The following is a 15,935-nucleotide window of genomic DNA, read 5'->3' as shown; positions in this document are numbered from 1 at the left end:
TTATGTGAGTATATTCATTTTAATGTTAATAAACACTTTCTATAACTTCCAACTACTGCCATATAGTGAGTATCAAAAGCTCGGGAACTTCAAATAATAATTCTGTGATGGTTGATGGTTGATGGAGTCTGGCTTATCTAGGGCTGGTCTGCAGTGGGCTGCAGGTCCGGCTGGCTCAGGTCTGCTCCAAGTATCTCATTATAGGGCCCAGGCCAAGAAGGGTTCACAACTACAGCAGGCATCTCCTGGCCAGAGAAGAGTCACAGAGAATTAATGGCAGCAAGCTAAGCCAATCACGTCCTAGATTTACACACCACTGTTCCCACCCACAAGCCATTGGCCAAAGCAAGTCACGTGACTGCACGCGGCGCTAAGGGACGGGGATGATGTCATGGCGAGGGCTTGGAGACAGTGTGACAGCAGTTTTCACTTCTGCAAGCCTAGGACAGAGGGCTTTCCACATCCTATCAACACTTACACACCAGTCAACTAAGTTTTGGCCAGCCCTGTGGGAGAAATGTGTGTTGACTTTCTTTTTCCCAAAACGCCTTCATGGCTGCTCCCAGCCAAGGGGCAGCACAAAAGCATCAAGTAGAGGGGCTTCCCTGATGACGCAGTGGGTAAGAGGGCGCCAACCTGGGTACCCGGGCTCAGTCCCTGGTCTGGGGAGACTCCCCGTACTACAGAACGACTAAGCCCGTGCACCATAACTATTGAAGCCTAAGCTGTAGAGACCAAGCGCCATAGCTACTGAGCCCGTGCGCCTAGAGCCTGTGGACGGCAGCCAGAGAAGCCACTGCAGTGATAAGCCCGCGAACCACAACAGAGACTCAGAGCAGCCCCCTCAAAAAATCACTGGGTGAAGGTCAAAAGAGCCTGCCACTACCCTAGATGGACGGGGAGTTTGGAGGAGAATGGATATCTGTATATGGATGGCTGAGTCCCTTTGCTGTCCACCTGAAACCATCACAACATTGTTCATTGGCTATACTCCAAAACAAAAATAAAAAGTTTTTTTTTTAAATGGTGCCATGCAGATTTCTCTATTGTGTAGGTACCTTTTTTCCTTTGTCAATAAGAACTTCTCATTTAAATGAGAAAGAAAAAAAAGAGAGCCTGCCACTAATTAATCTTCTTGCCATTCCCTGTGATTTTAAAGTTGCTTCCTTTGTACCGATCTCAGCTTCCACACCTGTCAGTGGGACACAGGACTTGGAGCCGTATAGCCCAAGGTCTGAATCCCAGGAGTTGTGTGTGCCTGTTTTATGTGATTTTGAACAATCGCTTAATCGCCCCCAGCTGCCATTATTTCAGCAGTGTGGAGTGAGGTCGATAAACTCTGCCTTCCCTAGTTCCTCTGCAACAAGATTCCTCTCAAGTCGAGTATATATGATCAGCATTGAAACACGAAGAGCCACTGATTAGACTCTTCCATTTTATTTATTTATTGACCGCACCACACAGCATGTGGGATCTTAGTTCCCCAGCCAAGGATCGAATCCATGCCCCCTGCAGTGGAAGCTCAGGGTCCTAACCACTAGACCACCGGGGAAGTCCCAGCTCTTCATTTCAGAGTTAAGTAAGCTGACAACCCATGGAGGGGAAATGAGAGCATGCTGAGCTGTATGAGAAAAGATAGCAGGAAGTCCCTCACAATACCCATCACTTCTGTCACACTTGAAAGTAACAGAACCTCAGTGGAAAATGGTTTAAGCAATAAAATAAAATGGAAAGAATGTGTATTTCTTGGTTCACATAACTGGAAAGTTCAAGACTAGTTCCAGCATCAGGAATGGCTGGATCAGGCACTCAGACATCACTGTTGGGAGCATGACTCCCCGTTTCTCCCATCTGCTTTCCTCTCTGTGGCCTTCATTCTCAGGCAGCTTCCTCTCCATTAGGGCAGCATCACCAGGTGTCGTATGGGAAAATTACAACACAACAACAGCAACAATAAAAGGCTCCTGGGATGGACAGATTACCAAAAAGCCACTAACTCTGGGTAGGTCATTTCAAAACGGCAGCCCTTCCATCCGGCTGGCACAGTCCTGAAACCAGGACATAGGTTTGGCAAGAGAAGCAGAGACTGAACATGTGCAGAGCTCAGATTGCCCAAGCATGTGCAGCAAACCCAAGGGAAGCAGGATGGTCATTGGCACTTTCGGATTTCATTTCTACCAGCTAACCCATCCCAGGATCAAGGCAAGTAACCCCAAAAAAGGTCTCGGGATTGGGAGTCACCAGACCTAGGTCATCCATGCGCCTGTGCTCAGTCGCTTCAGCCATGCCCGACTCTTTGTGACCCTATGGAGGAGGCCCGCCAGGCTCCTCTGTCCATGGGATTCTCCAGACAAGAATACTGGAGTGGCTTGCCATTTCCTTCTCCGGGAGATCTTCCCCACCCAGGCAATGAACCTGGGTCTCCTGCATTGCAGATTCTTGACCATCTGAGCCACCAAGGAAGCCCCTAGGTCATGCACCTTTTCCTAATACCTAGGATGGGTTCATGCCACTGAAATCCCATAGAATGAATGTAGAACAAGGGAGAGTTCCCAGCGGAAATTACATTGCTATTACTAGAAAGAGGAGGAACTCCTTGCCAGGCTGACAAGACAGCAGAGACCCACTACACTCCCTCAAGGAACCTGCAGTCTAGCCTGGGGAGTAATAAACAAGCAGATTAACTAGAGGCTTGGAAGTTGGGTTTGTAAGAGCACAGATGGTCTCTATTCCAACTTCAGTGAAGTAGGTTCCTCACCTCGACAACACTGTAAGCTTCACAAGGGCAGCTTTTTGTTCCCCGATCTTTGGTTCATCACTGTATCCCCAGTCGGCAGCACAGACCTTAGTCCACATATGAGATGAATGAATGAATGATTAATAAATAGATAGGGCAAGAGTGATTCAGAAAGAAAACAACAGGATGCACGTACAGCAGCATCCCCAGGATCACACATCCTCCACTAATTTTTAACATTTAAGCTTTCAAATTTGGCTTTTACAAATGATGCTATGATACACATCTTTGCACGAATATTTTTGTCTCTGATTATTTCTTCTTTTTTTTTAAAGTCTTTTGTTTTATTTTTAATTGGAGGATAATTACTTTGCAAGATTGTGATGGTTTCTGCCATACATCAACATGAATCAGCCATAGGTATACACATGTCCCCTCCCTCTTAAACCTGCTTCCCTGATTATTTCTTTAATATAAGTCCCTAGGAGTTGAATTACTGGGTGATTAAGAAAACTGAAGCAAAAGGCAAAATAACTTTTCACATTAACTGTTTTGTTTTGTTCTTCTGATAAAACCCAAGGGCATAGCTTTAAAACAACTTTGTGGGTCGTTATTTTTTGCCCATCAGATGAGCAAAACAAATTTTAAGGTTCTCCTGAATGCTGGTGAGCGTACAGCAAAACAGATATTCATGCCCATACTCCTTGGTGTTGGAATGTAAATTGCCACCACCCTTTTGGAAAGCAAGTTGGCACTAGATGTCAGTTCAGGAAAAATGTTCACACTCTCACAGCCTGAGGATCCACCTGCAAGTCAAGAGACTCATATACAAAGAGGTTCATCATGATGTTGTTTATAATGGTATTTTTAAAATGAAATTACCAGCATACCCAACTAGACGGAAACGGTTAACTCTCTGCCGCATCCGCTCGATAGAATATTACACAGCCATTTAAAATGACATTTAGAAGAATATGTATTAGCATGGAAATGCTGGTGAGGTAATGTTCACTGAACAAAAGCAGAATGCTCACATTTTATGTGAAGTATGAAGATAACTATGCTTTTAAAGACTAAGTGCAAATGCACCAAACTGTTAAGCAGTGATTTGGATGGTGGACATTTTTTTATATATATATAATTCTCTGTTTTCCACCCGTGCTCTCATGCTCATTATGGCAGACGGTATAAAGATGCCCATGTCCTAATCCCTGGATTTATGTAGCAAAAGGGACTTTGCAGATATGATGAAGTCGTGCTCAGTTGTTCAGTCATGTTTGACTCTTTGTGACCCCATGGACTGTAGCCCGCCAGGCTCCTCTGTCCCTGGAATTTACCTGGCAAGAATGTTGGCGTGGGTTGCCATTTCCTACTCCAATAATGAAGTTAAGGATCTTGAAAAAGAGAAAGGGACTTCGCTAGTGGTCCAGTGGCTAAAATTCCATATTCCCAATGCAGGGGGCCCCGGGTTCGATCCCTGGTCAGGGAATTAGATCCCACATGATGCAACTCAGAGTTCGCATGCCCCACCTAAAGATCCCACATGCCACAGCTAGGACCTGGTGCAGCCAAATCAATGAATACATAGTAGAAAAGGAGAGGATATCCTAGGTTATCCAGTGGGGCCCAGTGTGGTCACAAGGGAGCTTGTAAGAGGAAGCTGGAGCATCAGAGTCACAGAAGGCGATGTGACAATGGAAGCCGAGGGTGGGGTCACAAGCCAAGGGATGCAGACGCCTCTGGAAGCTGGAAAGATTCTCCCTTTAGCCTCCAGAAGGAACACACCTTGATTCTAGCCCAGCGAGACCGATTTGAAACTTCTGGTCTCCAGAACTGTGAGAGAATAAATCTGTGTCTTTTAAGCCACTAAGTTTATGGTAGTTTATTACAGCCGCAATAGAAGACTCATACAGTCATGAGTTACTTTACTTTGAAAAGTAAATCTTTTAAATATATGTAACATAGGGTTTCCCTGGTGGCTCAGTGGTGAAGAATCTGCCTGCCAATGTTCGATCCCTGGTCCGGGAAGGTCCCACATGCCACGGAGCAACTAAGCTGTTGTGCCACGACTACTGAGTCTGTGCCCTGGAGCCCAGGAGCTACAACTAACGAAGCCCAAGTGTCCTAGAGCCTGTGATCAGCAACAAGGGAAGCAATGCAGTGAGAAGCCCGTGTCCCATGCTAGAGAAAGCCAGAGCAGCAACAAAGACCCAGCACAGCCAAAAATACAATAAATAAATAATACTATTTAAAAAGCAAACCTTTTAAATATATGTAGTATACACAGAGAAAAAGACATAAGTGACACGTGTCCAGCTTGGTAAATTTCTGCAAGGTGCACACGTCCGTGTGCTCAGCTGCCAGATTAAGGAAGAGCACTTGCAGGCCCCCAGAAGCCCCCTCACACTCCGGGCCAGGCACCACCCACCCTCAAAGGGCACTCGCTATCCTAACCTCAAACCCATAGGTTCTTTTTGCCTCTTCCCTGGTGCTCCAGCGGCTAAGGCTCCACACTCCCAGTGAAGAGGGACCCGGGTTCAATCTCTGGTCAGGGAACTAGATCCCATATGCCACAGCTAAGACCTGACATGGCCAAATAAGCAACAAAAATAAAATAAATACGCTTTTAAAGAGTAACTCAGTATACTGACATGTGGTATTAAAAAATAAAATTTGAAATAAGCTATTTTGTTTCACCTCTTAGGTTCACATGTATAACCAGTCTAGATTTAATTTTTGTAAATTATATGAGATAGAAGCCAAAGAATTATTTATATATATTTTTATTGAAGCATAGTTGATTTACAATGTTGTGTTAGTTTTGGGGGTACAGTAACAGTTATAGATCTATAGATGGGTAGATTCTTTTTCAGATTCTTTCTCCTTGTTGTAGTTTAGTCACTAAGTCATGTCTGACTCTTTACCACCCCACAGACTATAGCCCACCAGGCTCCTCTGTCCATGGGATTTCCCAGGCAAGAATACTTGGATGGGTTGGTTGCCATTTCCTTCTCCAGGGGATCTTCCCAACCCAGGGATCGAACCCTCATCTTCTGCATTGGCAGATGGATTCTCTACTGCTGAGCCACCGGGGAAGCCCATACGTTAGGTCCTTGTTGATTATCTATTCTATACCAGTTATTGTCATTTTATATCAATCATTTGGAGGAACAGTTTACATACAGTGAAATGCACAGATACTAAGTTTACAATTTCATGAGTTTTGACAAATCTGTACACACATAACCAACACCTCATTCAGAACAACAGAACTTTTCCATCAACCCAGAAAATTCCCTTCCAAGGAATCCCCAACCCCCATAGGGAACTAGTATTCTGACTTCTACTACTAAAGAGTAATTTTGCCTTTCCCTGAACTCCAAACAAATAGAATCATAGCGTATGTACTCTCTGTGTCTGTTTTATTTTTTTCTTGCTCAACATAACATCTATGAGATTCATCCATATTATTGAGTCTGTCAATTCCTTTGTGTTGGTAAAGAGCATTCTATTTTGTGAATACACTACAATTAGCGTATCTGTTCCATTGTTGATAAAAGTTAGGGTTATTTTCAGTTTTATGTATTATTAACAAAGATGCTTCAGACAGATTTATCTAAGCCTTTTTTTTTAAGTTGTTTATTTATTTATTTATTTTGGCCACACCACAAGGCATGAAGGATCTTAGTTCTCTGACCAGAGATGGAATCTATCTACACTTTCTTCAGTGGAGGCGTGGAGTCTTAACCACGAGACCGCCAGGGAAGTCCCTTATCTGAGCTTTGAGTGGAATGTATGGATCCGTATTTTCATTTCTTTGGGCTGAGTACCTAAGAGTGAAATTATCTTGTTATAGCAGAGGTTATAGGACCAGAGTTCTCTTCCCATCTGTTCAATGCCTGAGAATGCTGTTGTTCAGTCGCTCAGTTGTGTCTGACTTTGCGACCACATGGACCGCAGCAGGCTTCCCTGCCCTTCTCTATCTTCCAGAGCCTGCTCAAATTCAAGTCCATTGAGTCGGTGATGCCCGAACATAGTGGCCTCACATGTTTTGTCCAGTTTTGTCATGGGAGGGCCGTTCTGGTACCAGTTAACCCATCATGGCCATAGGCAGGAATTCCCAGTGTATCAGATTTATAATGAAAAGAAACTGTGATTCAGTCAAGTCCCAGACAACATGGCAGAGGGGGAAGAACGTGGGCTTTGGATTCAAAAAGAGCAGACTTGGAGTCCAACTCTAACACTTCTTTGTTGTGGGGTCTTGCATCAGTGTTCACCTCTATGAACTTGAATCTTCTCTGTAAAATGTGGGGGAGAGATAATAGCATCTTCCTTGAGTGATTCGGGGAAGGATTATGGAAGTGATAACGTAAGTGCCTGTCTAATGCATAGTAGACGCCACAAACACAGTTCATGTTTTATTATGTTGAGGGATGGTTTTGTTTCAAGAAAATCATTTGTGTAGTACTCAGAAGACTGGATGGATTGTGTATTATATTCAACAAATGTAATGAAAATAGACCCTTCTTCTGACATGTTTTAGACACTGGGGATATAATGGTCACTGAGGATAGACTGGGTCTCTGTCCTCAAGGAGTCTACCTACTAGGGAAGGAAGACAATCAGTGAATGGTAGGTAAACAAACAATGAAGAAAAGTTCAGTTATGAATGCATTCTATGAAGAAAATAGACAAGGGGGCATTGTAGACTGCAAGTTTAACTCGAAGCAGGGTGCAAAGTCTGCAGAGTGTCAAGCTGAGGGTACCATGATCTAATTTATACTTTAACAAGATCACTCTGTGGAGAAGAGGTTGTAGGGAGGCAGGAGTGGCCACAATCAGGCTAGTGAAGAGGCCTGGAGCCTGGCATGAGAGAGGGGATGCTGGTTTTGGTACCATGCTGGCAGAAGAGATGGAAAGAAGGGACTGTCTGCAGCCTCTTTAGAGGAAGAGCCACAGGACTGGATGGGTTGGGTTTACGGGTGAAGAAAAGAGCCCCACTGAGAACAATTTTTACATTCTTTTTAAAAAAATCTGTATTTATTTATTTTGGCTGCTCCGGGTCTTGGGTGTGGCATGTGGAATCTAGTTGCCTGACCAGGGATTGAACCCAGGCCCCCTTGCATTGGGAGCTCAGAGTCTTAGCCACTGGACCACCAAGAAAGTTCCCTCTACATTCTTTTTTCAACAACTCAGTGGAGGGTAATACAATTTGCTGAGATAAGGAAGATGGGAAGCAAAGCAGGTGTGTGGGGTGGGGTGGGAGTGGAAAGCTGCATTGGAGAAGTCAGTGGTCCTCTGTGAGCTTGTCTGATGAGAGTCAGGGCTGGAGACCCATGGGGGCAGTCACCAGCTGACTGGGTTTAAAGCTGAGAACTGGATGAGATCACCCCGGGAGAGAACAGAGCTCAGAGCCTGGCCCCCCGAAACTCTCCTCCCAAATCCTGAGACCCGCAAAGGAGTCTGGTGGGGAAAAGAAAATGGAGGGTGTGGCTAAGGCCACACTCGGGCCAAAAGAAGAAGTGGTTTCAAGGAGGTGCTGTGTTAAGTGCTGCTAAATGGATGCATAAGATGTGGGTCTAGAAGGAGCCCACGGATTTGCAACATGGAGGTCTTTGGTGACCTTGACAAGGGCAGCTTAGCCGTGCTGGGTGGAGGCGGGCAGAAACCCAGCCGTGTTTGAAGAGAGAACAGGAAGAAGTGGAGACAGTGAGTTCTTCCCATCATCTCAGAGAGTGAAAGTGTTAGTCTCTTGGTTGTGTCCAACTTTTAGCAACCCCATGGACTGTAGCCCATCAGGCTCCTCTGTCCATGGAACTTCCCCAAGCAAGAATATTGGAGTGGGTTGCCATTCCCTTCTCTAGGGGCTCTTCCTGACCCAGGGATGGAACCCAGGTCTCCTGTATTGCAGGCAGATATCTTCTTTACCATCTGAACCACAAGGGAAGCCCACAATTTTCTCAGGAGTTTTGCTGAAAAGAACAAAAAATGAGGTGCAGGGAGATGTGTTCTCAAAGGTGGAAACTTTGGGAGTTCAGGGGGTTTTGGCTTTGTTTTTTAGTATTTACTTGGCGTTGTTGGGTCTTAGTTGGGGCAGACAGGATCTTGGCTGCCTTTTGTAGGATCTTTGTGTTTTGGCATGTGGGCTCAGTAGTTTCGGTGCTCAGGCTTAGTTGCTCCATGGCATGTGGAATCTCAGTTTTTCTACCAGGAATCGAACTCGTGTCCCTTGTATTGCAAGGTGAATTCTTAACCTCTAGACCACCAGGGAAGTCCCAGGAGTTCAGGTTTTCTGAGAGCAGATTACCCGTCCCGTGCTTGGCCCTGCAATAAAGCTTTCTGTGCTCAAAAAAAGGAAAGAAAGAAAGAGGAAAGAAAAAAAAAGGCACTTTGGGGTGATGTTTATTTGAGATGAGAGATATCTTGAATGTGGAGGCAAAAATTATTAATATTTATGCAGGAGGGGAGAGGGGTTCATAGCAAATAACAACCACCCTAAATGTTACTTCTATCAGTGGACTGCCCCCTCCTGATTTTGTATGAAAAATGTCAAATATATAGAAAATTGAAAAGCAAATTTCAATGAGCATTCACACACCCATCATTTCAGTTCCACAATTGTTAACATTTCAAATGTCGACTTTTTAAAAGTTAAGTTGCAGGTGTAAATATTCCAGCATGAATCTCCTAAGAGTAAAAACATTCTCCTACATAATCACAATATCATATTATCACCCTAGAGAAGACTAACATTAATTCCCTAACGTTTTTAAGATCAGCTTTAAGTTCCATTTTCCCAATTGCCCATAGACTGTCTTTCAAACCAGGATCCAAGCAAGCTCTATGCAATTGCATCCGGTTTGGGGGTGTCCCCCATGGCTCAGCAGTGAAGAATCCGCCTGCAATGCAGAAGATGCAGGAGATGCAGGTTTGGTCCCTGGGTTGGAAAGATCCACTGGAAGAGGGCATGACAACCCACTCCAGTATTCTTGCCTGGAGCATCCCATGGACAGAGGAGCCTAGGAGGCTACAGTTCACAGGGCCACAAAGAGTCAGACATGACTCAAGGGATTGAGCACAGGTTGTGTCTCATTAATAAGTTTTAATCTAAAGCTGCTACTCCACCCTTTTTTTGCTCCCTTGTGACACTGACTTTTTAAAGAGACCAGGCCAATAACCTTATCAGATTCTCTTACCTTCTGGATTTGTCTGATTGTTTCTTCATAGTGTCTTTTGACTTGTTCCTCTATCCTTTTTCTCTATAGGATGGAAATTAAGTCTGGAGCAGAGGTTCTGCAATATCCTCATTGCACAGTACCTTTAGTGCCTCAATAATTGTTTTCATGGTATTCCTCAAGCCCCTAAAGGAATAACTAACTCTTCCATTTATTAAGTAGTTAGGTCCTTGCGATGTAAGAGTTAGCACCAATGGAAAAAGTAATGCACATAAATCAAAAGAATAAACATTTTGTTTCATCCTAACTACTCACTAGCAGGATTGTGTGCAACTGTTGGGCGCTGCACAACCTCTCAAGCTCCAGAATCAGGTTAGACACCACGACCCTCATTTCCAGTTCCACAAAGACTTTCAGGGCAGTGCTGGCTTTTAAGCACAGCACTGCCAAAACCCCAGCTTCACATAGATACGTCAACTCAAAAAAACATAGCACAAATCTAATGTTGAAACTGTGAACTACTTCATACACACACACATTACCAACATCACGTCATTCCTCCAACTTCTGCCAATGAGAACCCCTTCAAGTTGGCTCCTGGTCCCTTTGCACTGGCCTCACTAGTACTTCAGTACTGTCCCAGGCTTACTTTGTAATTGTCCTGCCCCACACCCAGAAGCAGCTACTTTCCCGAGGAGTCTGGTTCCTTTTAGGGGGAGCAATATCTAGAAACCAAGACCAGGGTGGTTCAGTTTATTTCAGCCAAACATTCAACCACCGACGGATGTAGACGGTTTGAGATTGCCTGTCTAATATAAAGAACTAGAGTGTCATGTCCCGTGTCTGTGACTGTGGCCGTTACCTATTGCTGTACAGCAAATCACCCCCAGTAATTAGCGATTTGAGGCAACAAAGTAATTTTATTATCTCTTCAGGTCTCTGCAAGTCAAGAATTTAGGAAACAGTCAGCTGGCAGTTCTGGCTCTAAAGCGGACACAGTGAAACTGCGGCTACGGCTGTCACGGAAGGAGAGCTAACACAGCCACGTGCTGCTCGGGCCTTCTTCCCTCTTCAGGTAGCGTCAGGGCGCCTCTGTGTGGCCTCTCCCTGGATAGGACAGTTTGAGCTTCCTCCCAGCACAGCAGCCTCAGTGCCCTCAGCTTATGAAGCCGCCATAGGCTCAAGAGCCAGTATTCCAGCAAGCAAAGCAGGAGGTGCATCTCTTTTATGACCTAACTTTGGAAGTCACGTGGTGTTGCTTCTGCCACTCCATTGGTCTAAAAGGTCATAAAAGCCCTCGCAGTTCTGAGGGTCATGCACATGGAGGAGGACCAGAGTGTGCGGGATGGGAGTGCAGGGGGTGTCGCAGCCACCTTTGGGAAACATGGCCAGCCACACTGACTCAGGATAAACACAGATGTGTTAGAAACTGGACAAGCGAGCTCACAGGGACATTGCTCTGCATCTAATTCTGTGTTCCTTGGTCAGCAGTTGCCATCTTTCTGAAGAATTAGGGATTAGGTTGGAGGCACAGTGAAAGTCAGGGCTTCCCAGGTGGCTCAGCGGTAAAGAACCTGCCTGCCAATGCAGGAGATGCAGGCTCGATCTCTGGGTCAGGAAGATCCCCTTGAGGAGGAAATGGCAACCCACTCCAGTATTCTTGCCTGGGAAATCCCATGGACAGAGGAGCCTGGTGGGCTATAGTCCATGGTGTCGCAAAAGAGTTGGACACAACTGTGCTGCACACATTATGCTTTTTATTCATTTACATGTTTAGGGCTGGTCTGGTGCTGGAGAAGACTCTTGAGAGTCCCTTAGACTGCAAGGAGATCAAACCAGTCAATCCTAAAGGAAATTGACCCTGAATATCCATTGGAAGGACTGATGCTGAAGCTGAAACTCTAATACTTAGACCACCTGATGCAAAGAGCAGACTCATTAGAAAAGACCCTGATGGTAGGAAAGATTGAAGGCAGGAGGAGAAGGGGAGACAGAGGATGAGATGGTTGGATGGCATCACTGACTCAATGGACGTGAATTTGAGCAAACGCTGGGAGATAGTGAAGGACAGGGAAGCCTTGCATGCTGCAGTCCATGGGTTGCAGAGTCAGACGTGACTTAGTAACTGAACAACAACAAATAGTGAAGGTCAAAACTGGAGGCTAGATCAGAGCTTACCTGAGCACCCACTGTGACATTCTCCCACTCCTAGTACTCTCTGAGTCAGTGACGATCTTGTTTATGACTTGTTTATCCACAGTAGCTGTTCAATGCAAGTGTATTGAACAAAATACAGGAACACAGCCGGGGGTGGGGGTGTATGTGATGCCTCTAGCCGTTATCTCCCATGGATCCCACTTTGAAAGAGTTTTCTGGGAAAACCAAACTACTTAAAGTGAAAATTTCCTTTCTTGGCCCATATTTTATTTATCAAAGGTAAACCTAACTGTCCATGAGAACTCTGATCAGGGTGAGATGACCAGTTAACACACAGAGTGGATTTAAAAAAAAAAATTTTTTTTTACAGCCTGAAGCAGAGAAATTTGATTTTGGGTTAGCCTCTGAAATGCTATCCCAAAGGAAATGTATACTTTACATTTGATTTTTTTTTTTAATAGTAAACATACCTTTTGACTGTCCATTACTATGTGGGGGAGGGGGAGGTCCTGGGGTCACTGCCACTCCTTCTTAGGTAATAGAGTCCATCATAAGCCCCACTCAGTGTTGAAACGTGCATTAAAAAATGGGGATCGGGGTTTAGGTTGCTCAGGACTGTCGCTAGAGTTCAGCTTTTGGGCCAAGTTCAGGGGACAGACAGTCGCCTGGGCTTGGTTTTGTGTTTGCACTAATCTGGGGTTCTTCTTCCTCCCTTTCTGCTCTCCCTGTGTCTGCTCTGTTTCTGCCACACCTGTCCTATCTCCTCTCTCAAACAGGACAAACCTGCAGCCAGCCCCATGCCTCTGCTTGCCATACTTCCTCAGCCCATGGACTCTCAGCCCAGGCGGCTGCTTCCTTATCATTTAAATCTCAGCTCAAATGCCACTTCCTCCGAGAGGCATCCTCATCACCTGCAGCCTGCCGCCCCACCCACCTCTGTCTTCCTAGTGGTTTTTTGCTGCATCGGACCTTAGTTGCATTACTGGAGATCTTTCGTGACGGCGCACGATTCTCTACTTGCGGTGCACAGGCTTAGCTGCTCCACAGTGTGTGGCAAGTAGGATCTTAGTTTCCCGACCAGGAACTGAACCCACATCCCCTGCATTGCAAGGCAGAGTCTCTTAACCACTACACCACCAGCGAAGTCCTGTCCTAGTGCTCTTCTATTTCTCTGAAATAGGTTCAGACCAGGCCAGGAAGGCTTGGGAGCTGGTAAGATGTGGAAATTCTTTTGTACTTCCCCATTCTGGCCTCTCACCAGCAAGCCTCCAGGAACTGAAGGGTTAACTCTGGGCACAGCAGGGGCCCCCCAGATCCTGCTCAGCCTGTGTCCACCAGTGCCCAAGCATCCCTGAAAGTCCAGCTGGGGCTGGTTGTGAGGAATCATCTAGATGTTCATGCAGTACTCAGCACAGTGTCCAAGTCTGACCGAAGCCAGGAAACGCTGGCTGTTATTACTATTACTGTTTTATCACCATTATCACCACTGACCTTGAGCCTGTACTATGCTGCGCTCTAGGGTGGCTGTGTTCACACCTCCCATCTCCTAAACCCGGTTTCCTAGCAGCACCAAGGTGGGGACCCAGTGCTCCATGACCCACTTGGGGCTCCCAGGCCCCGGCCCATCTCTCTCTCCTTCCTCAGTTTCCCTTCTCTGTAGTGCTCACATCTCATTAACCAGTCACAACCCACAGCCACTTCTTACGCACCCAAAGGTGACCCACTTTCCCTCCCTGCCTCCCAGCCCCCCTCTTTCCCCAGGCAGGCTTCCACTTCACCCGATTTCTGCCTGTGGGGAAGAAGGGGATATATCGGCCCCTCCTGAGGCTCTCAGAAAAAAGAGAGGAGTCAGTCTCTCTGGGGACCTTGCCACTGAGGGAACTTGTATCTCTCTTTGTCCAAAGTTAGTAGCTGGACTTTGGGTGGGGTGGGACAAAGAAGAGGTGAATTTCCTGCCTGGGAGGAAATTCAGTGTCGGGAACAGGGACTGCCTCCTTCCAGCCCCCTTCTGAATTTCTTTGCCTCCTAATCCCCCATGCCTCCCATCCTTGGTCCCTGAGCCTTTGGGGGCAGCAGATGGCAGGGCTGGGTCGGGGGGAGTTGATGAGGCAGGAGGAGGAGGAGGTGACCTCTCAGAGGCCCCTGAGGCCTCTCCCCACCTCCCTGCACCCAAGGTGCAGAGCGGGTTCACAGCTCTAAATGTATCCCCAGCACCCGCAGCCAACACCTGGGGAGGTGAGAGAACGCGGTGGGGGGTCGGGGTGGGTGTGGGCCCATCCTCTGCCCTGCCACCCGACAGATCTGGGCCAGGGGCTCCTTGCCAGGGCCGGACCTCCTCTTTGCTCCTCCAAGATACTCCGTGCAGAGCCCGGACTCCGCGCTGAGATGCTGCCACCCTGGTCCCCCGAAGAGCCCAGTGTCCTCATCCGGAAAGTGGGTATGAGGATCCTCTCTCAGGTGCTGAGTCGGGAAGGGGTGACGAGGCGGGCAGCCCGTGGGGGTTCAAGTCCTGCCCAGGCCCCTGCCCTGCCTCGGCCAGCCTGCCTTCACGGCTCTAGCTGCCAGGCTCCTTCCTCCGCTGCCCTGGACCTCCCCTCTCCCCCGACCCCTCCCTCGGTCTCCGTCCTCTCATCTCGGTCCGCTTGGTTTCCCCGGGGCTCCCTCCCTGTCCCCACATTCCGCCCGCCCCGCTCAAAGCTCCCTGACCTTTCCTCCCGCCCTCTCCCACCTCTCCCCTTCCTCCTCCCTTCCTCCACTTGCCAGCTCCCGGGGCTCCTCCAGGCCCCCGACCATCTCTCCCCTCGCGGTCCCGGTCCTGTCCTCTGCCTGCCCCCTTCCTTCTCCCCAGCTCCGCTTCCTCTCCACCCCTTCGCTCTGGCCCTGCCGTGCCCTCCCGCATTCGCCCCTGCAAATATTTACCAAAGGTGCGCTAGGAGTTGCTCCTCTCCCAGCCTCCCATCCCGGGCAGGACAGGCTCGCCTCCCTCTCCTCTTCCCTCCATCCTTCCTGGCTCGTCCCCGGGTCCCTCTGTCTCTTCCCGGTCTCTGTCTCCCCCCGCTTCACCCCACCCCTCCCCCCTCGGCCACCCCCCTCCCCCCTCGGCCCTCCCCCCCGTTTCCTCCCTCCCTTCCTCCCCCCCTCTTCCTCTCCTCCCTCCTCTCCCCCCTCTGCTCCTTCCCGGGCAGCCTTCCCCCTCCCGGCGCCCTCCCTCCCCTCCCTCCCGCTCCCCCTCCATCATCAGTATTCCGCTCCCGTCCCTGCCGCTCTCGGCTGCTCCCGGTCGCTGCCGCACCGTCCGAGGCGGGGGCCGGGGCCGGGGCCGGGGCCTGGGGGGGTGGGGTGGGGGGAGAGCGGCGCCGGCGGCCCGAGGAGGGAGGGAGGGAAGCAGGCAGGAAGGCTGGAAGGAAGGAAGCGAGGAAAGAAAGAAGGGAAGAAAGGAAGGCAAGAAGGAAGGCGGGCCGGCGGACCAGGGAGCCGGGCCGGGCGGCGGGCGGGCAGGCGGGCGGGCGAGGAGGCAGAGCGGCCCCCCACCCCCTGCCGAACGCCACCGCTGCCGCTGCGGAAGCCCCCTCCCCATCCAAGAGCCGGGGAGGGGGGCGCAGAACGCCAGAGCCCCGGGCCCGGCCGCAGCCCCGCCCCCCCGCGCCTCCCCGCAGCGGGCCTCGCACCCCAGATCCCGGTGCCTCATTGGGGGGGTCCTCCCCCCGCGGGCCGGGCATGCTGCCCCCCGGAAGAAGCCCCTTTCCTCGCTGTGAGTAGCCGCCGAAGGGCCCGGGCGGGGGCGGGAGGCGGAACCGCGGGGGGGCTGGGGGTGGGTGGGGGGGGCATTCTCTAATTAGGGGACCGTGGTCTCAGGCCTCCTCCAG

At 48.7% G+C, this 15,935-nt stretch overlaps 1 long non-coding RNA gene across 1 annotated transcript; it reads right to left on the bottom strand.

Moving 5' to 3' along the window:
* LOC132342719 (uncharacterized) lies at positions 1-15,174 on the bottom strand. Its single transcript, XR_009491206.1, has 2 exons — positions 14,989-15,174; positions 1-245 (listed from the first exon to the last, which is right to left on the bottom strand). It is a non-coding gene; the product is annotated as an uncharacterized lncRNA (long non-coding RNA).
* Between the last annotated feature and the right edge of the window lie 761 nt (positions 15,175-15,935).

This window comes from Bos taurus, chromosome 18 (assembly GCF_002263795.3).
Source record: "Bos taurus isolate L1 Dominette 01449 registration number 42190680 breed Hereford chromosome 18, ARS-UCD2.0, whole genome shotgun sequence".
NCBI lineage: Eukaryota > Metazoa > Chordata > Mammalia > Artiodactyla > Bovidae > Bos > Bos taurus.
The sequence above is the reverse complement of the archived record's forward strand: the minus strand, read 5'-3'. Positions and strand labels throughout refer to the sequence as shown.